General features: G+C 40.3%; 1 non-coding gene across 1 annotated transcript; it reads right to left on the reverse strand.

Annotated features, from left to right (window-relative positions):
• Positions 1-953: 953 nt before the first annotated feature.
• TRNAL-CAG (transfer RNA leucine (anticodon CAG)) lies at positions 954-1,037 on the reverse strand. Its single transcript has one exon. It is a non-coding gene; the product is annotated as a tRNA-Leu (tRNA).
• Between the last annotated feature and the right edge of the window lie 17,526 nt (positions 1,038-18,563).

Raw genomic sequence — 18,563 nt, forward strand, 5'->3', positions numbered from 1 at the left:
ATGATAGTTACTTAGGATTAAAGGTAGTTACTACCAATGGAAACCAAATAATAATCCAATCAAATAAATTAATGTCTAAGGGACAGGCTTCAGCTGACCGGATTTAAGATAACAGCTCTTACTTGCACTTTCATTAGCACTCTCAAAAGACATTCCTAATAAAACCTAGACATAGCGACAGAAATTTGTTTTTAAATAATTATGCTATCATTAAAGGATTTTCCAAAGAATGTAGTAGTCGAGTTTTTTTCTTACAGATAACCTCTTTACAGTCCAAAGGTCACCTGTTATCTCTTTCTTTCTCTCTCTCTCTCTCTCTCTCTCTCTCTCTCTCTCTCTCTCTCTCTCTCTCTCTCTCTCTCTCTCTCTCTCTCAGTGCATCATCACGATGACTTGCTCATCATCGTGATGATCGTCGCATCATAGGCAGGAGCAGCTTGTAGACCCAGACAATGTTTACACATGCAGCTTCAACATATCCAACAGACAAACAGAACCTAGTTAAGTTATTCCCTGTGATGAAGCACAAATGGTAATCGCTTGTGTAATTTGTGTATTGTATGTAAGATTTCTTACATATAATACACAATACAATGCTGGTCTTTTGAATCTCTTTCCTGGTACGGGTCCGTAGGCCACATGAAGGCGTTCAAGATAAGATGCTAGTAGGTATATGTATTCACCTGGTTGTGCTTGAAGGGGTTGAGCTCTGGCTCTTTCGGCCCGACTCTCACCTGTCAATCAACTCCTCCCCCCTCCACACACACACATCCCTAGGAAGCAGCCCGTAACAACTGTCTATAACTCCCAGGTGCCTATTTACAGCTAGGTAACAGAGGCATCAGGGTGAATGAAACTCTGCCCATTTGTTCTTTCGCCGGCTGCGGGGATCGAATCCCGGTCCACGAGTCTAGAGCGCTGTCCACACAGCCAGCCAGCTCTTAAAATGTAACTGTCAGAAGTGGGATTCGAACCCACGCCCGGAAGACCGGACTGCGACCTGAACGCAGCGCCTTGGACCGCTCGGCCATCCTGACTTATGTGATCGTATCATAATGGAATGATATTAACAAGCAGCGTGGTCCTCTAGTGGTCCTCTAGTCTGCTCGAGAGTCCCTGACTGACCAGCCTGTGTCCACCCTCCCCCCCCCCCAGCATCCTTGCATATGACTGATCAAAATGTTCATATACTTTCTCTATCGCCGCTGTCGAATCCCTACGATACACTCGCTTCTGTACCTTCCACCTCATCCCCACACACTATCTAGATAGTCTCTCTGTGCCCCTCTAGGCACTAGTTACTGCCCCGCTCCTGTGCCAGGTAAGTCCACTACGGGCTCACCATAGCCCGTGCTACTTGGAACTTTTTTGTTCCCAGTAGCTGAATCTATAACAACAACAACCCATCTAGGTGGAATAGAGTATCCTGGACACTATTTAAAGATTTGAGAACGCATCACCTCTAGGCAAAGCGTAATAATACTACATGAGAAAAATTCTGTAATTTAAAGAAATTCAGGACACTTTTGAAGCTAGAGCTTCCAGGTCGTGTATATCCACCGAAATCCACGTAATTCACTATGTATGCGTCTGTATCCATACAGCTCGGCTATGTGAACGTTTCCTTACTGTGTCTTACAATACGTTCCTAATATATGCGACGGTGCAGTAGAAAGACCACCTGTAACTTCGTTAAAATATAATATTTCACTGCAAGAGGCCAGAGTGATCTCAAAATGAGTATCTTATGAGGGTGGATGCTGGAGGATAATGCAGGAGAGATACATCCGTGTGTCGATGTTCCAGTATAGAGGAATGCACAGTAGTGTGGCTGCCTTCTCCCATCGACCACACTGAATTCGGCAGGATTGCCGTGTACCCGGGGTGCATGCGAGCGGCTTTCAACACACCGTCAATAACTTGACGTACGACGTGTGTAGATTCCACTAGAACGTATGTTGAAGTCTCTTATCTCGTCAGTCCACTCCCGACTCTTGAGAAACATACTCCTAGTGGTCGTTGACTGAAGTCAGCCACAGTAATACATGGGTATGTCACTATCAATTTAAGTATCAATAAGTCTAAATAATAATAACTCCTCCTCCTCTCCTACTTCAACTTTTCTCCCCACTCTCTCTCCTGTTCTTTTTTTTCCCCATCTCCTCTCATCTCTCTTCCCCACTGAAGGTGGATGATCTGCAACTCACTGGACAAAGCGTGAGTCCAGATATATTAGTCTAGTCAGGTCTGTTTACCTTAACTCAAACTCATCCTGGTATACATAAGTATACACAGATACAGTTTAAGTTACCATATACAGGGTCTGGAACTCTTCTCTCCAGCTATGATAATAGTCTTGAAATGAAGACAATGGGACACGAAAACCTTTGTTTTATTTAACGTAAAATTTTGTTTCGTATGATGCCGTATTCCTTTTTTTTTAAAACTGGAATAGTTTTAAGTTGATATAATAATGCCAATATTACAGTACAATACTCCGTTACGTCACAAAACAAGAACATTAAATAATAATCCAAATGTCGACATGAGAGCGGTTAAGAGTCCCAACTCACTAAGGAGAGCATCACCATGTCTTAGAAACTCTTTAACTGGGGTAAGCAGAGAACTGCTTCTTTAAAATGCATGAACTGACCAAGAAAGACGATTAAATTTAAGTCTGCCATTTTTTTTATAGCAAGAATTCCATTATACCGTAGCATTTATAGGTCGGTGAATCAACACTTTTATTTTTATTTTTTTGTTTTAATGTAGAATTTAAACGCATGTTATTCTTTTACAAAATCGGCTAAATGCTTGAAGAAAAGACGGTAGTCGCTTTAAGGATTTTTAGAGGCAAGGGGGTGACATCACGTGACGTCAGACCTCACAATGGGAATATATAGGTTAGGTTATGGAAGATCAGGTTATAATAGGTTATGGAAGATTAGGATACAGCAGTTCAGGATATAAAAGGTTACGATAAATTAGGTTAAAGAAGGTAAGTTTAAGTTTGTTTAAGGAGTAGTGATGATGCTGAACGACAGTCTCTTTTAACCTCGCCAAAGACGCAGTTAAAGTCGTGAATACAGGGCTGCCAGTCAGCATTGAACGAAATTTAAACCTAAAACTGTTTCAAGGAGATATTCTTGCTTTCTTTCTCTTCACGGAAATGCTTCATATGTCAACCTGTCCTCTCATAGTTGGTGTATGACTAACCATCCTGCGAGATGGGGGACTTTTAGTATCACTGCTACCTTATTCACTCTTGTGTTGATGATATCCTCATAATGCACCCAGAGTCTGCTAGTGCAGACTACTGATCACACGCCTCTGTATGACTAACCATCCTGTGTGATGGGGATTTTTTTTTTTAGCATCACGTAGCTAGCTTTTTTGGCACACTGTACTCCCCTTTCATATAGTCTAGGGGTAGCTGCACAAATGAAGATGTATCTAATGTATTAATAAAAAAAAGGTGTACAATGATATCTCCCTGTACCTGGTACGGGAGAGATTCACAACTCCCTGTACCCGGCACGGGAGAGATTCACAACTCCCTGTACCCGGTACGGGAGAGATTCACAGCTCCCTGTACCCGGTACGGGAGAGATTCACAGCTCCCTATACCCGGTATAGACACACTCGACACATTCCTGATATCCTGCACAAGTCCTCCATGAGACACACGTGTAAAGTTTTATAACCTTACAACATAAGCGAGTGACCCAAGAAAAAAAATGTCCACCATCTTGGAAATCAACGAATAAGAATATTAAAAAAAATCAGTAAAAACTATAGATTTTTAGACCCCGAAGGTCTGACTACAAAGAAAAAAATTAATGTTACATTAAAAAAAAAACACGACTCGGGTTTCTTGCAGGCAAAAAAATATTGTGAAATGAGCTTGTTAATGACAAAAAAAAAAGAGACAAACTGCAAAACACGACAGGTTTTTTATTGTTTTTTTTTTAAATCTATGTCTGTATGTTAGTCTGTTTGTTAGTGCGCCTATTAACCTGTAATTCTATTAACCTGCGAAACCTCTTAGGAATACGAGTGCCGAGTATTTTCCACTTTGAGCGAGAGTGTAACGCCGAGTATTTTCCACTTTGAGCGAGAGTGTAACGCCGAGTATTTTCCACTTTGAGCGAGAGTGTAACGCCGAGTATTTTCCACTTTGAGCGAGAGTGTAACGCCGAGTATTTTCCACTTTGAGCGAGAGTGTAACGCCGAGTATTTTCCACTCTGAGCGAGAGTGTAACCTTCAGATCTGTCCATGCGTTGCTATGCGCGGTGGACGCATATTTCAGCATTACGAACCCGTCTAAGGAGCCGCCATGCGGTGAATTGCCGCGGGTTGCCACCATTGCATCATCCCCGTGTTAGTGTGATCGCCGGAGGGTCGACTACGTCCTCATGGATACAAGCCTGTATACAGTATCCTGGAAATACACCAGTACCTATCTCGCCCGCCTGGAGGAGAACACACTCTCATAATACACAGAAGAGGAACGGATTACTGAGAACAAGATATATGTGAATGGTAAATTCACATATATCATATATCACAAGATATATGTGAATGTATATATGGATATATGATATATGTGAATGTATATATGATATATGTGAATGTATATATGGATATATGATATATGTGAATGTATATATGGATATATGATATATGTGAATGTATATATGGATATATGATATATGTGAATGTATATATGGATATATGATATATGTGAATGTATATATGATATATGTGAATGTATATATGGATATATGATATATGTGAATGTATATATGGATATATGATATATGTGAATGTATATATGGATATATGATATATGTGAATGTATATATGGATATATGATATATGTGAATGTATATATGGATATATGTGAATGGTAAATTCACATATATCATATATCACAAGATATATGTGAATGGTATATATATGGATATATGTGAATGGTAAATCACTTACCAGATATAACGACTCTGATTTGTTACTGCTATATTTAACGCTCTTGTGAATGAAATGAAATAATAAAGTCATTAATGATGAATGCTGAGAATGATTGACTTTTTTCTCTAATTAACGTGTTTTTTTCATAATCTACATAATCCTTGATAGTGGATTTAGCGATTATGAAAGGGATGAAACATAAGAATTTATCTGATGTTGTCTTAAAGATTTTAGAATGTTAACTTTCTTGTTTTGATTGGCGTAAATTGCTGCTGTTTTGGCTGTCACTATCACGCGGACTTGCAGTCACTATCAGGTTGATCTGCAGTCACTATCATGTTGACATGCAGTCACTGTCACCCAGACCTGCAGTCACTATCATGTTGACCTGCAATCACTATCATGTTGATCTGCAGTCACTATCATGTTGACCTGCAGTCACTATCATGTTGATCTGCAGTCACCATCACGCGGACCTGCAGTGACGTCACAGATGTAGACCAATCGCGTGACTGTACGTTCATACGTCACAGGTAGACTGACGTATGAAGACACGCGTTAGAGTAACCGCGTGACGCCTCGGATGTATTGGCGTTACGTCACATACCTTATGCAGTCTCGTAACACAACACCGGTCACAAGAAGCGCTACAGCACGTAGAATTAACGCTAAGGCTGATGTGTTTCGACTCTTATATACAACTAACGATACAGCACCTGCAGCAGCTTTAATAACTAACGCTTCAGATGCTAGAACTTAATTCGTGGCGTTACCCAGAAGCGTGAGTAACTGTGTGACTACGGCAGTTTACCCCAGAATGACGCTGATGGATGGTTGGTTCTGTTGGGTGGCTCTGTTTACCATCTCGTGTGTGTACTCACCTAGTTGTGCTCGCGGGGGTTGAACTCTGGCTCTTTGGTCCCGCTTCTTAATTGTCAATCAACTGATGTATAGATTCCTGAGCCTACTGGGCTCTATCATATCTACATTTGAAACTGTGTGTGTGTGTGTGTGTGTGTGTGTGTGTGTGTGTGTGTGTGTGTGTGTGTGTGTGTGTGTGTGTGTGTGTGTGTGTACTCACCTATATGTACTCGCCTATATGTGCTTGCAGGATCGAGCATTGACTCTTGGATCCCGCCTTTCTAGCTATCGGTTGTTTACAGCAATGACTCCTGTCCCATTTCCCTATCATATCTAGTTTTAAAAGTATGAATAGTATTTGCTTCCACAACCTGTTCCCCAAGTGCATTCCATTTTTCTACTACTCTCACGCTAAAAGAAAACTTCCTAACATCTCTGTGACTCATCTGAGTTTCCAGTTTCCACCCATGTCCCCTCGTTCTGTTATTATTACGTGTGAACATTTCATCTATTTCCACTTTGTCAATTCCCCTGAGTATTTTATATGTCCCTATCATATCTCCTCTCTCCCTTCTTTTCTCTAATGTCGTTAGGTTCAGTTCCTTCAGCCGCTCTTCATATCCCATCCCTCGTAACTCTGGGACAAGCCTCGTCGCAAACCTCTGAACCTTCTCCAGTTTCTTTATGTGTTTCTTCAGGTGGGGGCTCCATGATGGCGCGGCATACTCTAAGACGGGTCTCACGTAGGCAGTGTAAAGTGCCCTAAAAGCTTCCTCATTTAGGTTTCTGAATGAAGTTCTAATTTTCGCCAGTGTAGAGTACGCTGCTGTCGTTATCCTATTTATATGTGCCTCAGGAGTTAGATTAGGTGTCACATCCACTCCCAGGTCTCTTTCTCGAATCGTTACATGTAGGCTGTTCCCCTTCATTGTGTACTGTCCCTTTGGTCTCCTGTCACCTGATCCCATTTCCATAACTTTACATTTACTGGTGTTAAACTCCAGTAGCCATTTCCCTGACCATCTCTGCAGCCTGTTTAAGTCCTCTTGGAGGATCCTACAATCCTCGTCTGTCACAACTCTTCTCATTAATTTTGCGTCATCTGCAAACATTGACATGTATGATTCCACTCCTGTAAACATATCATTTACGTAAATTAGAAAGAGGATTGGTCCCAGCACCGATCCTTGAGGTACTCCACTTGTTACTGTTCGCCAGTCCGACTTTTCGCCCCTTACCATTACCCTCTGGCTCCTTCCTGTTAGGTAGTTCTTCACCCATACTAGGGCCTTTCCGCTTACTCCTGCCTGCCTCTCAAGTTTGTATAGCAGTCTCATGTGCGGTACCGTATCAAAGGCCTTTTGGCAGTCAAGAAATATGCAGTCTGCCCAGCCTTCTCTGTCCTGCCTTATCCTTGTTACTTTATCATAGAATTCTAAAAGGTTTGTTAGGCATGATTTCCCTGTCCAGAACCCATGTTGGTGCTTGTTTACAAACCCAATGCTCTCCAGGTGTTCAACAAGTCTTAGCCTAATTATTCTTTCAAGTATTTTGCAGGGGATGCTTGTCAGTGATACGGGTCTGTAGTTAAGTGCCTCCTCCCTATCACCTTTTTTGAAAATCGGTACGACAAATCGGTGTGTGTGTGTGTATGTGTGTGTGTGTGTTCACCTAGATGTGTTCGTATGTATGTATTTTAGGTTCGTAACTTAAGCCTTTCTGTTTGCTTGCAAGTCTTCGGCTCAGCAATGTTGCACGCCAGTATCATATACCCACGTATCCTCTCTATACATTACATTTGGTCGTCAACCACCTCCCAACGGACAAAATATGATATACAATTAATCAAAGCGGCTGGCAACAGTTCGCGTTTTCTATGCTTGGGTCATACGGATGGGTAGGATAGGATAGGGTTGGATTCGGTTCGGGCAATTTAGGACATCATTTTTGTGGCGTTTGTCAACTAGAGAAACGAGCTCGGCTCTTTCCTATATCCATTGTGTGAACTCCAGTTTCTTCAGTCATTCACCGTAATTCATTCTCTTACTTCCAGGAAAGTCGCTGTTTTATATATCTGAACTTCATATATATATATATGTATATATATATATATATATATATATATATATATATATATATATATATACATATATATATATATATATATATATATATATATATATATATATATATATATATATATATATATATATATATATATATGGAGGCATACATTGCATACATATATACATTGCTGGAGGCAGCTTCCAGGAAGGACAAAGCGCGTCTTCTAGCTGTGCAAGCTCCCCATGCCGGGGACTTCCTGGTGGCAGTCCCTAATTCCGCCTTGGGCACCCGCCTGGACCATCGGACCCTAAGTATTGATGTTGCTCTGCGCCTTGCCGCCCCTATCTCCACCGAGCACCGGTGTATTTGCGGCCATGCACGGGCAGACCAATACGGCAGCCATGGTCTCATCTGTCGTAAGACACAGGGAAAGATTGCCAGACATGAAGCAGTCAATGACATCATCAAGAGAAGTTTGGCTTCAGCTGGATGCCCAGCACAAAGGGAACCTCAGTTGTGCAGACCTGACAACAGCCAAAAACGCCCAGATGGAGTCACCCTGCAGCCGTGGAGGGAAGGTAAACAGGTCGTGTGGGACTACACGTGTGCATCCACATTGGCTGATACCTATCTACCTTAATGATAATGGAGATTGGCGGGGCGGCCACCTTCAGGGAGACCCAGAAAACTAACAAGTACAGGGACCTAGAACGTTGTTACAGGTTCGTGCCAATAGGCTCTGAGACTCTTGGCGCCTGGGGTAAATGTGCACTTAAGTTCCTGAAGGAGCTGGGCGAGGAACTCATTGGGAAGACTAGAGACCCAAGAGCGGCCAGTTTTATGTTCCAGCGCCTCAGTGTCGCTGTTCAGAGGGGAAATGCGTGCTGTATCTTGGGTACGCACCCGACCCCCGAGGAGCTGGACACTGATTGGTACATTGTTATATAAGTGTGTGTTTTCTGTAAACTGTAGCATTGCAATAAAATCAAATAAAAAAAAATAATAGGGGTGGTAGGAAAGGAAAAGATTAAAGTATTCAGTGAGAATCCACAAGGTCTTCTCTGAACACTATTTATTTTCTTCTTCGAGGATGTGGGTCCCTTTAATTAAACCAGTGGTGGTACTTCTAAATATATATATATATATATATCTATATATATATATATATATATATATATATATATATATATATATATATATATATGCAGAATAACCACATGTGAAAAATAGAAAATGCTTAACGCGTTTTCGGCTAATTCGCCTTCATCAGAGCAAAGTAGAATTCTACTTTGCTACTCATTCTACTTTGCTCTGATGAAGGCGAATTAGCCGAAAACGCGTTAAGCATTTTCTATTTTTCACATGTGGTTATTCTGCATACTTGGATCAGTGTTTTTGTGATCATTGTTGCATATATATATATATATATATATATATATATATATATATATATATATATATATATATATATATATATATATATATATATAATATATATGCTTTCTTTCATTATTTTCATAAGATCTGGGATTCCCCGTGGTATAATTAAATGTATTACCACTGAAAATTGTGTTTCTACTAAAGCTATGATATATCAGGATCTTTGTATTCTCTCTTTCAATTGTTCTTCCTTGTTTGCTGCTCCATTATCATTTAAATAAGAACTGCTGAGTCTTCTTACTCTGATATAGGGTCGATGTACAAAAATTAAATGCACACAGGTAAACATATATATATTTTTTCTTTATAAATACTAAGAAGTTTCAGACCGTGAGAACCATCTTTGAGATAATTTTTGTCATGATATTCGACACAAAATTTAGATATTTTTTGTGAACGTGTCGGAAGTAATGGCTTCCGACACGTTGTTTATCAACAGTTGAAGCTGTGAAACAGGAAATATATCTGTTTACTCTCCTTCCTCCCCGATGTCTCCATCCTGTGTGTGTGTCGGTTTTCCATCTGTTTGGTACATTCTCGCACAGTTTAGCACCCTGTTTGCGTCACTAACAGGGTGCTAAACTAACATCATGTCAGTGATGTCACTAACATCATCATTTTCTGTTTGAAATTATAACTTTTCGTTGTGCCAATGAATGTATAAAGTTCTTGGAAAATACAATCACCAGTCCTTTCCTGTCTCATTAGGAAATTGATGAAGTTATTCATCAATTAAAAAAAAATCTATTTGGATTATTTTGAATTTTATTTGTATTTCTAATTTTTCCTGTTGTTCTCTACGCGACTAACAGCAGAGGCATGATAATAGGAGTGTGTGAGTTTGAATGATTCAAGTCTCCTACTTAATCAATTCCTATCAGTGTGCTTACATATGATTCACGTCTTCATTTACATCATTCATTTATGTTGCGAGTTGCAATGAATCATCCCTACTTGTGTGTGATTCATATTTGCATTTAAAGTATATTTCTGTGAGTTGAAAATTAATCATATCTGTGCTCTCATGATTGAAGCAATTGCATTAAGCATTAATTGCAAGATAAGATATCAGCAAGAAACACTCATGTAATCATGTTTAAACATTCGACATAAGGGCGACCTGCAAATGTTTTATTTATGTGTTTACATTTTTTCCATCAAAATTTACTGCACGAATAAATATTGCATCCCAAGAACGCTTGTATCACGAAGTCGATTCAAGGACACTACAACTCACAACAATTCTAAAATTCAACTTTCATTCCATCTCTACTGCAGTCTAGACGTATCCTCTCTCTTTCGTGTGAAAAGCTGTATAATTTGTTCATTACACACACACACACACACACACACACACACACACACACACACACACACACACACACACACACACACACACACACACACACACACACACACACACACACACACACACACACACACACACACACACTCACACACACACACACACACACACTAAGGACGAAGCATAAGACTAAACTGGAAAAGGTTCAAAGGTTTGCCACCAGACTAGTACCCGAGCTGAGAGGTATGAGCTACGAGGAGAGACTACGGGAATTAAACCTCACGTCGCTGGAAGACAGAAGAGTTAGGGGGGGGCATGATCACCACGTACAAGATTCTCAGAGGAATTGACAGGGGTAGCTAAAAACAGACTATTTAACACAAGGGGAACATGCACAAGGGGACACAGGTGGAAACTGAGTGCCCAAATGAACCACAGAGATATTAGAAATAATATTTTTTAGCGTCAGAGTGGTTGACAAATGGAATGCATTAGGAAGTGATGTGGTGGAGGCTGACTTCATACACAGTTTCAAGTGTAGATATGATAGAGCCCAGTAGGCTCAGGAATCTGTTCACCAGTTGATAGACAGTTGAGAGGCGGGACCAAAGAGACAAAGCTCATCCCTAGCAAGCACACAAATAAGCGAGTACAAATGAGTACAAACACACACCCACCCTGGTGCCAGGCTCCCACTGTACAACACAACAGCCATATCACATCACCTTTTCCTCTCGGAGGTCCGATTTCCACACCAACCAGCAGACGGCATTCTTTTTAAAAGTTTTCAGTCATATTTCGACATGGTGTTCTTACCGTGAAATAGTAAAGCCACACAAAACAATAATTACTACTATTTTGCGGTTCACGTCGTTCCAATGACTACATAACATAATTTGATGTCAGTGAAAAGCTTGCTGATTATAGAGGGGAGAGTGTGATAGGGGAAATAGTTTTTAATTTAGGTTCTCTGCGAGGGTTAAGGCTGGATGAGAATGGATGACAAGGAGCAGAAAATGTAGTATTTAAAGGTATACCGGAACACTGATATGTCCAGGAATTATCTTAATAACATGATCGCTTCAATTCGGTAATCTTACTGACCCCTATTTTCTCTCTGTTTTGTGAGGGATTCTCTTCTCTCTCTCTCTCTCTCTCTCTCTCTCTCTCTCTCTCTCTCTCTCTCTCTCTCTCTCTCTCTCTCTCTCTCTCTCTCTCTCTCTCTCTCTCTCTCTCTCTCTCTCTTTCTTCCCTAGCCTAAAGTAACATGAACTGGTGCTCACCGTGAACGTTCTAATGATCATTGCATCGGACATGCGTGCAAAAGCATTTGTTTCAAAATAAATGAAATGAAATTCGTAAAGCAAATGTGTTTGGCTATTCAGACCAGCAGTCGTGGTTTTTTTCACCCGATGTTGTGTTCAAGGGAGACAGTTGTCGTCACAGGTGTAGGCAGCTGCTGACACAGATGTAGGCAGCTGCTGACACAGGTGTAGGCAGCTGCTGAAACAGGTGGAGGCAGCTGTAGACACAGCTTGAAGCAGCTGCTTTATCCGTGGCTCTCAGCAGCAATATGAGTGTTAGGTATGTTGAAAGCAGCTATAACAGTTAAGTGGCCGGACAGTTTGTCACCATCACTTACGTTTATATCCTCTTATTGTCCAATATGTCCAGTTAGGTCCTCATCAATCACAACACGATCATCAAATGTCCAGATAGACTTCATCAATTAGAAAAACAAATCAATGTGAGAGCTTTCCTTGCCATCATAAGACATAAACATTTAGTTTTCAACTTCTATAAATGCGTAAAATAAATTAAGAAATAAATTAATCAAGTCCCGCGTCACGAAATTAAATTGGAGTTAATTCAAACCAAAAGAAGACATTAATCATGATACGACTCGTCTAAATGTGGCATTTCACACGACTAAGCTCCAAAGACCTCTACCCAGTTCCCACGACTAATTAAACGAGGCCTATTCGTTGTTTCGGGGGCAGGAAGCCCGTGTATATGTATACTTTAAGACTTATATCGAGGTCCCATTCCCCCCAACAAGGTCAAACTACAGACCTTTCCCCCGGATTCAACTCCACAAAAGTTCCCTCTTAACTCCCACGTACCTATTTACTGCTTGGTGAACATGTGTATTAGGAGTAAGGAAACGTGCCCAACCATTTCTGTCCTGCCCGGAGCAGGATATTTACATGCGGCATATGTGCCAGGCGTGCCAGGCGCCGCAGGCACGGCACCACAGCCCGAGCGCCGTGCCAGGCGCCCCGGGCACGGCACCACAGGCCGAGCCAGACGTCCCCTCGTGGCGGCGCCAGCAAGTCGGGCATTGAATTTCAATTTAAGAAAAAAAAGGTGACAAATATGATACGATACGCGAGAATTTACCTACAAAAATGCAAATCTTTTGGTCATAAAAAGCATGGAAAATGCTCAGGAATTAGCGAGTTTGCGGAAAAATTTGAAAATTTACGCGCTAGTAATAAGTAAATGCAGATCAGAATGTCGCGAATAATTAGCATTGAGTGTGAAAAGTTTTTACCCGTTCACTCGTGTGCTGTATTTTCATCCACTTGCGAAACCTGTACATCTTTCCTCAGTCCTGGCAGGTTTGTTTACATCTATTCAACGGGTTATGAGCTCCGAAGCACCACCACAAGGTTGTTCATAACAATATTCACTCGGGTTATGAACCTTCTTAGCTTGGAAACTCTCATATAAACGCAAAGAAAATATGATTTAATCAAAGATGTAAATGTTTCGCAAGTGGATGCGTAAATACTTGATGAATCTTGGCCTCTGGGGCGAGCCAGGCGTACTGACCTTATCAAGACATCTAACAACAGCGATAAGAAACTCATTATTATTTCAAGGACAGACATCCAACTTCATCGCTCGACACAATCTTGATAAAAAACTTAATATAAATAAGAATGTCATTTATTCTTTATTTACACGATACGCCTTAACCTGTTCGTTTATCACAAAGATCCGGATAACAATGTGAATTAACGTGCTCGTTGATCACCTAGTCTTAGATAATAAAGCTATTTGAACCTGTCCAGGCAACTAACTCCTCCTCGTTTGATGCCAAGGCTTGGCTCGTCCAAGCAGCGGCCGACCCAAGCCATCATTAATTTTAAGGTACTATATATATTCATATTATTTTCTCGGATATAAATATTATATAATATAATCTGGCGTATAGTTAGGTCTTGGTTAGGTGTGTAGGTTCTGTTGACAGTTATTTGTAATCGTCAACGCCTCCTCAGGCTAGGGTTATTAAAGCGGCGGTCAACCCCTAAGGCGCATTTATCAATTTTAACGTATTTAATATTTAAATGTTCTTTTTTATAATGTATAAAAATATTAACTTATACATCAGAGTTCAATATATTGTTAGGTGTCGGTTAGGTAAGGTCTTAGGTTATGTTGGCTATTATTTGTATTTACAGTACGATGAACTATATACAGAGTTGCCATTTGAACGGAGGTCGTCACCGAAGCACTGTTCGAGAACTGTTTGGACGTCATCAGCTATGACTCGTGTATGAAGCATGTTTCACTCAAAACTTGGATTTTAGCGACTGCATGAAACGAACATTTGGCCATTGTTATTAAAGACGGGTTGGCTATCTGTGTGTTGTGATACGTGAGTCAAGCATTTACAGAGGTGCGATTCGTACACAAAACAAAAAAAGGGGGGAACGCGGTACAGTTCAAGAAAGGTTCGAACACAAACGAAGGTACGAGATACCACGACAAAGCTGGGTAAGCGGGTCGACCTTCAGTGAGCGGTCGAGGCCATATGAACAGCCTCGGGCCAGGATTCTAAAGACACTGAAAATAGACAACTTCCCCTAATGTCACGACTCTGTCCGTCCTCATAAACAAAGGCCAAATGCTCATAATAGTCCAGTCGCCCACCTACCTGTTAATGAACGAAAAACCATTTCACACACAACTGATGACGTTCAGAGTGCAAAATTTGATGAGGCTACAAGCCACGAGCAGCTCCCCATATATCCCTGCCTTCCCCCCCCCCCCTCTCCCACTCTTACCTCCCTCCCTCGCTCTCTCCCTCTTCCCTCCTCTCCTTCTTCCCCTCCTATCCCTCCCCTTCCGCCTCCCATCCCCCTCCACCACCCCAACACTCCTAAAATATCAATAACCTTAATACTGTATGAATACATCACACAGTTCGATCATATTTAGGCACATCAACATTCACGTAACTCCTCTAGACTATATGAAGGGTTGTTGACCAGACCACACATTAGAAATTGAAGGGACGACGACGTTTCGGTCCGTCCTGGACCATTCTCAAGACAATCGACTTGAGAATGGTCCAGGACGGACCGAAACGTCGTCGTCCCTTCAATTTCTAATGTGTGGTCTGGTCAACATACTTCAGCCACGTTATTGGGACTCATCGCCTGTATATGAAGGGTTTCATAGTGTGTCCAGAGCTAGCTACTTGATGGTAAACAGGTCCCCATCTCACAGGATGGTTAGTATGTGATCAGCAGCCTACACTGGCAAATTGTAGGTGCACTACGGGGATATCCTCAAGAACATTAGCGTTAATAAAGTGATTGCAAAACTCCAGGTCCCTCATGCCGCCAGATCTGAAGGGTCCTATAACTATTAAATAATGTAGCGGGTGAGATCATGATCCGGTTCATATTGGGTTCAACAGAAAATCCATTAAGTCTAAGGGTGGGAACCACAATATCAATGTTGTTTAGGGGGTTTAAAATGTATTATGATACCATTTATATTTTTTAATGATGGCGTGATCAGTACAATATCCGATAGTCAATAACAATAATAATATTTTAGAGATGAGTGATACGGTATTGCAAGATTTATGTGATTGTAACGTTGCCAGTGTCATTCTGCATTTTTTTTGGGGAGGGGGGGGGGGGGGTTACGCCATTCTCGACCCGCCCATGTTGGGCACATACCCAACAGCAATTATTGGGAAAAATTCAGTGAAGCTATCCCCAACCATGTGGCCTCGAACAAATATTTTTTATCTCATATAATCTTATCAAATTTGCTGAAAAAATATAGAGAGAGCATAAACACGTATTAAAATGTACGAGGATAAGTCAGTCAGGTAAGTTCTTAACTCCGTTCGGCCCAGAAGTGTTCTAAAGGGTTAATCCAAAGTGCTCTTATGTAATCTGCTTAGAGGATTACTGCTGTTTCTTGAAGATAAAATACAAATATTTTCAGCTTTGTTCAGTTCACATGCTTTGAAACTGACACTAGAAACTCGTTTTTGTGTACAGTGGTTCCCAAACTCTTTACGGTCATTACCTCTTTTTCATAGAGCAGCCTTATTAATGGGCTCTACACTCGGCATTAAAAACTATTTAGCAGCATATATATATATTTTTTATGTCTTTGAGTATCATACCGTGTACACTGCCTCAACTTATAGCCCCCCCCTCCACATTGCAAAAAGGACCTCCCCCCACGCCCCCCAGGGGGTCATGGCCCCTAGTTTGGGAACCAGTGGTCTAGAATATAATACGCCTAGATTGACTTGAACCGAAGTCTTTGTACTAATTTGTACCATTCTCAAGTCGATTGTGAATGGTCACAATCGACTTGAGAATGGTCTAGGACGGACCGAAACGTCGTCGTCCCTTCACCTTCTAGTGTGTGGTCTGGTCAACTTACTTTATCCACGTTATTGTGCTTCATCGCCTGCATATGGAGCATTTAGTGTCTCATTCTACAACCATGGGAGAGTAGTAAAGTCCCTGTAGACTCGGAACTTCGTCAACTTTAACCACCTTAAATTTGTACTAAACGGACTAATAGGCAGACACGACAGCAAATATCAAGGAACCCCCTTTTATAACCGGTCAAGGAACACACGCCGCCATCAAAGGCGATCACGTGCTCGTAAAACTCGAAATTTGGAGAAGATTACGAGCAACACCTTGACTTTTACGCATCGGGAGAGTCGACCGAGGCGAAGGTACACAAGAGAGTCGAGTGCCACACACGTGGGTTAATCGCCATGATCTTCTACTGCCATAAAGTTGGCGATGGCAATAGGCGGGGAGGCGATAGAAATAGTTTCTGCCTGGGCATACACCTCTTGGTGTGTATTATATATATTACCTATATACATTGGATATATAACTAAATATACTTACTATACTTATGTATACTTACAATCCACTATACTTACCCTTCTGTTGTCATTACTGTAAATTATACTTATTGCAAAATCAGAAAACGTGCATTTATGAGTGCTTTTAATTAATTTTTAATTAGAAAAATGAAGCAAGTTTTGACCTCACTAACTGGGCAAAAAAATAGCTCCAATATATCTCAGGGGAAGAAGGCTATTGAAAGTTAAATTAGGCAGAGATGATGTGTTTAAAAAGTGCAGATGATTATAATATATTGTGTAATTCAAGGTTTATTCCATTTTTATTCCATTATCATGGTCAAATTTAATGAATGCAATGTTCAATTAAATTTGAAATTGAGTTATAATATATCATTACTGTGACAGGTCTTTGTTGAAAAATAATTTCCAGCAACAACTGTGTAAATATTTAGAATGAGAAACTGAATATGGAATATAGGATCTTTATATCTTTAGGTAGAAATGTATGTCTGCTGTTCGAGGTTGGAGGCACAGAGCTAGCTTCAGCTTATTTTTCCCAGTAACTGCTGGTGGGTACGTGCCCAACATGGGCGGGTCAGATTTAATAAAAAAATAATATGAGTACAACGTGAGGTTGTACAAAGTGACCACTAGCGAATTCAAATAATGAAATTTAAATTATTAAATAATTCGATTAAATTACTGAATAAGATCTAATATGATTCCAAATCGTTATATTATTATGGCTTGACTTTGATTATAATAATTGTTATTATTATTATTATTATTATTGGTTATATCGTAAAACTAGACGTGTCGATCACGACAAAGTTTTGTAAAGATCTAATCACTCTATTTACCCTTTAAACCCTATGTAAAGTTTGATGTGATTTGGTTGTCCTTAGACTTGTGGATTGTGAGTATAGTGATCACCGATGATGAACCGGCTGTGGAGTGTTCTTATAGTGTTATTTGTGATATTGTAGAAGGGAGGGAAATTGAAGGGGAGGAGGAAGGGAGGGAGAGACAGTGAGAGAAGGGGGCGGGTGCCCCCCTTCCACGAAGAAATTAGCACGTGATGAACAATGTGAAAATAGTTGACCACGAAGGAAGGATTAAGACAGGAATTTCCTTAAGTACTTTCGTGTTTAATAATACATCTTCAGAAGGATCATCCTTCTGAAATTGTATATATCGCGAAAACATATTTAGATATAAGAGATTGTTTGTATTCAGAGTGTGTTTGATCAGTGTTTTCGTGAACGTTGTTGCACATATATATATATATAATATATATATATATATATATATATATATATATATATATATATATATATATATATATATATATATATATATATATATCGCATTCACTATATCGTCCAATTTCCACAATAATCGTAGAAAGACTAGATTAGATTATATATGGTTAGGTTTAGTCAGGTTCAGTTGGATTAACTTCCAAAAGTGTTACTGACGTGAATATTAACAAATTACAAAATTGCAAAACCCCTTCACAGCGCTTCTGGTATGACGGAAGTAAAATGTATTACATCCCGATGAACTGAAAATATAACCAAAACAGTAAATTTCAAAACCAATTAACGTTATGACACGCCAGGAGCAATATCAAATTATTTTATTGCAAAGATTGTCAACAAGAGATTACAGTGGTGCGTCAGATGGAAAACAATAGCCAACAACAGACATATTGCGAGCTACGTCGCTACGTCGCAAGCCGCTAGACGTTTCACACTTTTTGTTCCATC

The sequence above is a fragment of the Procambarus clarkii genome, chromosome 40, assembly GCF_040958095.1.
Source record: "Procambarus clarkii isolate CNS0578487 chromosome 40, FALCON_Pclarkii_2.0, whole genome shotgun sequence".
NCBI lineage: Eukaryota > Metazoa > Arthropoda > Malacostraca > Decapoda > Cambaridae > Procambarus > Procambarus clarkii.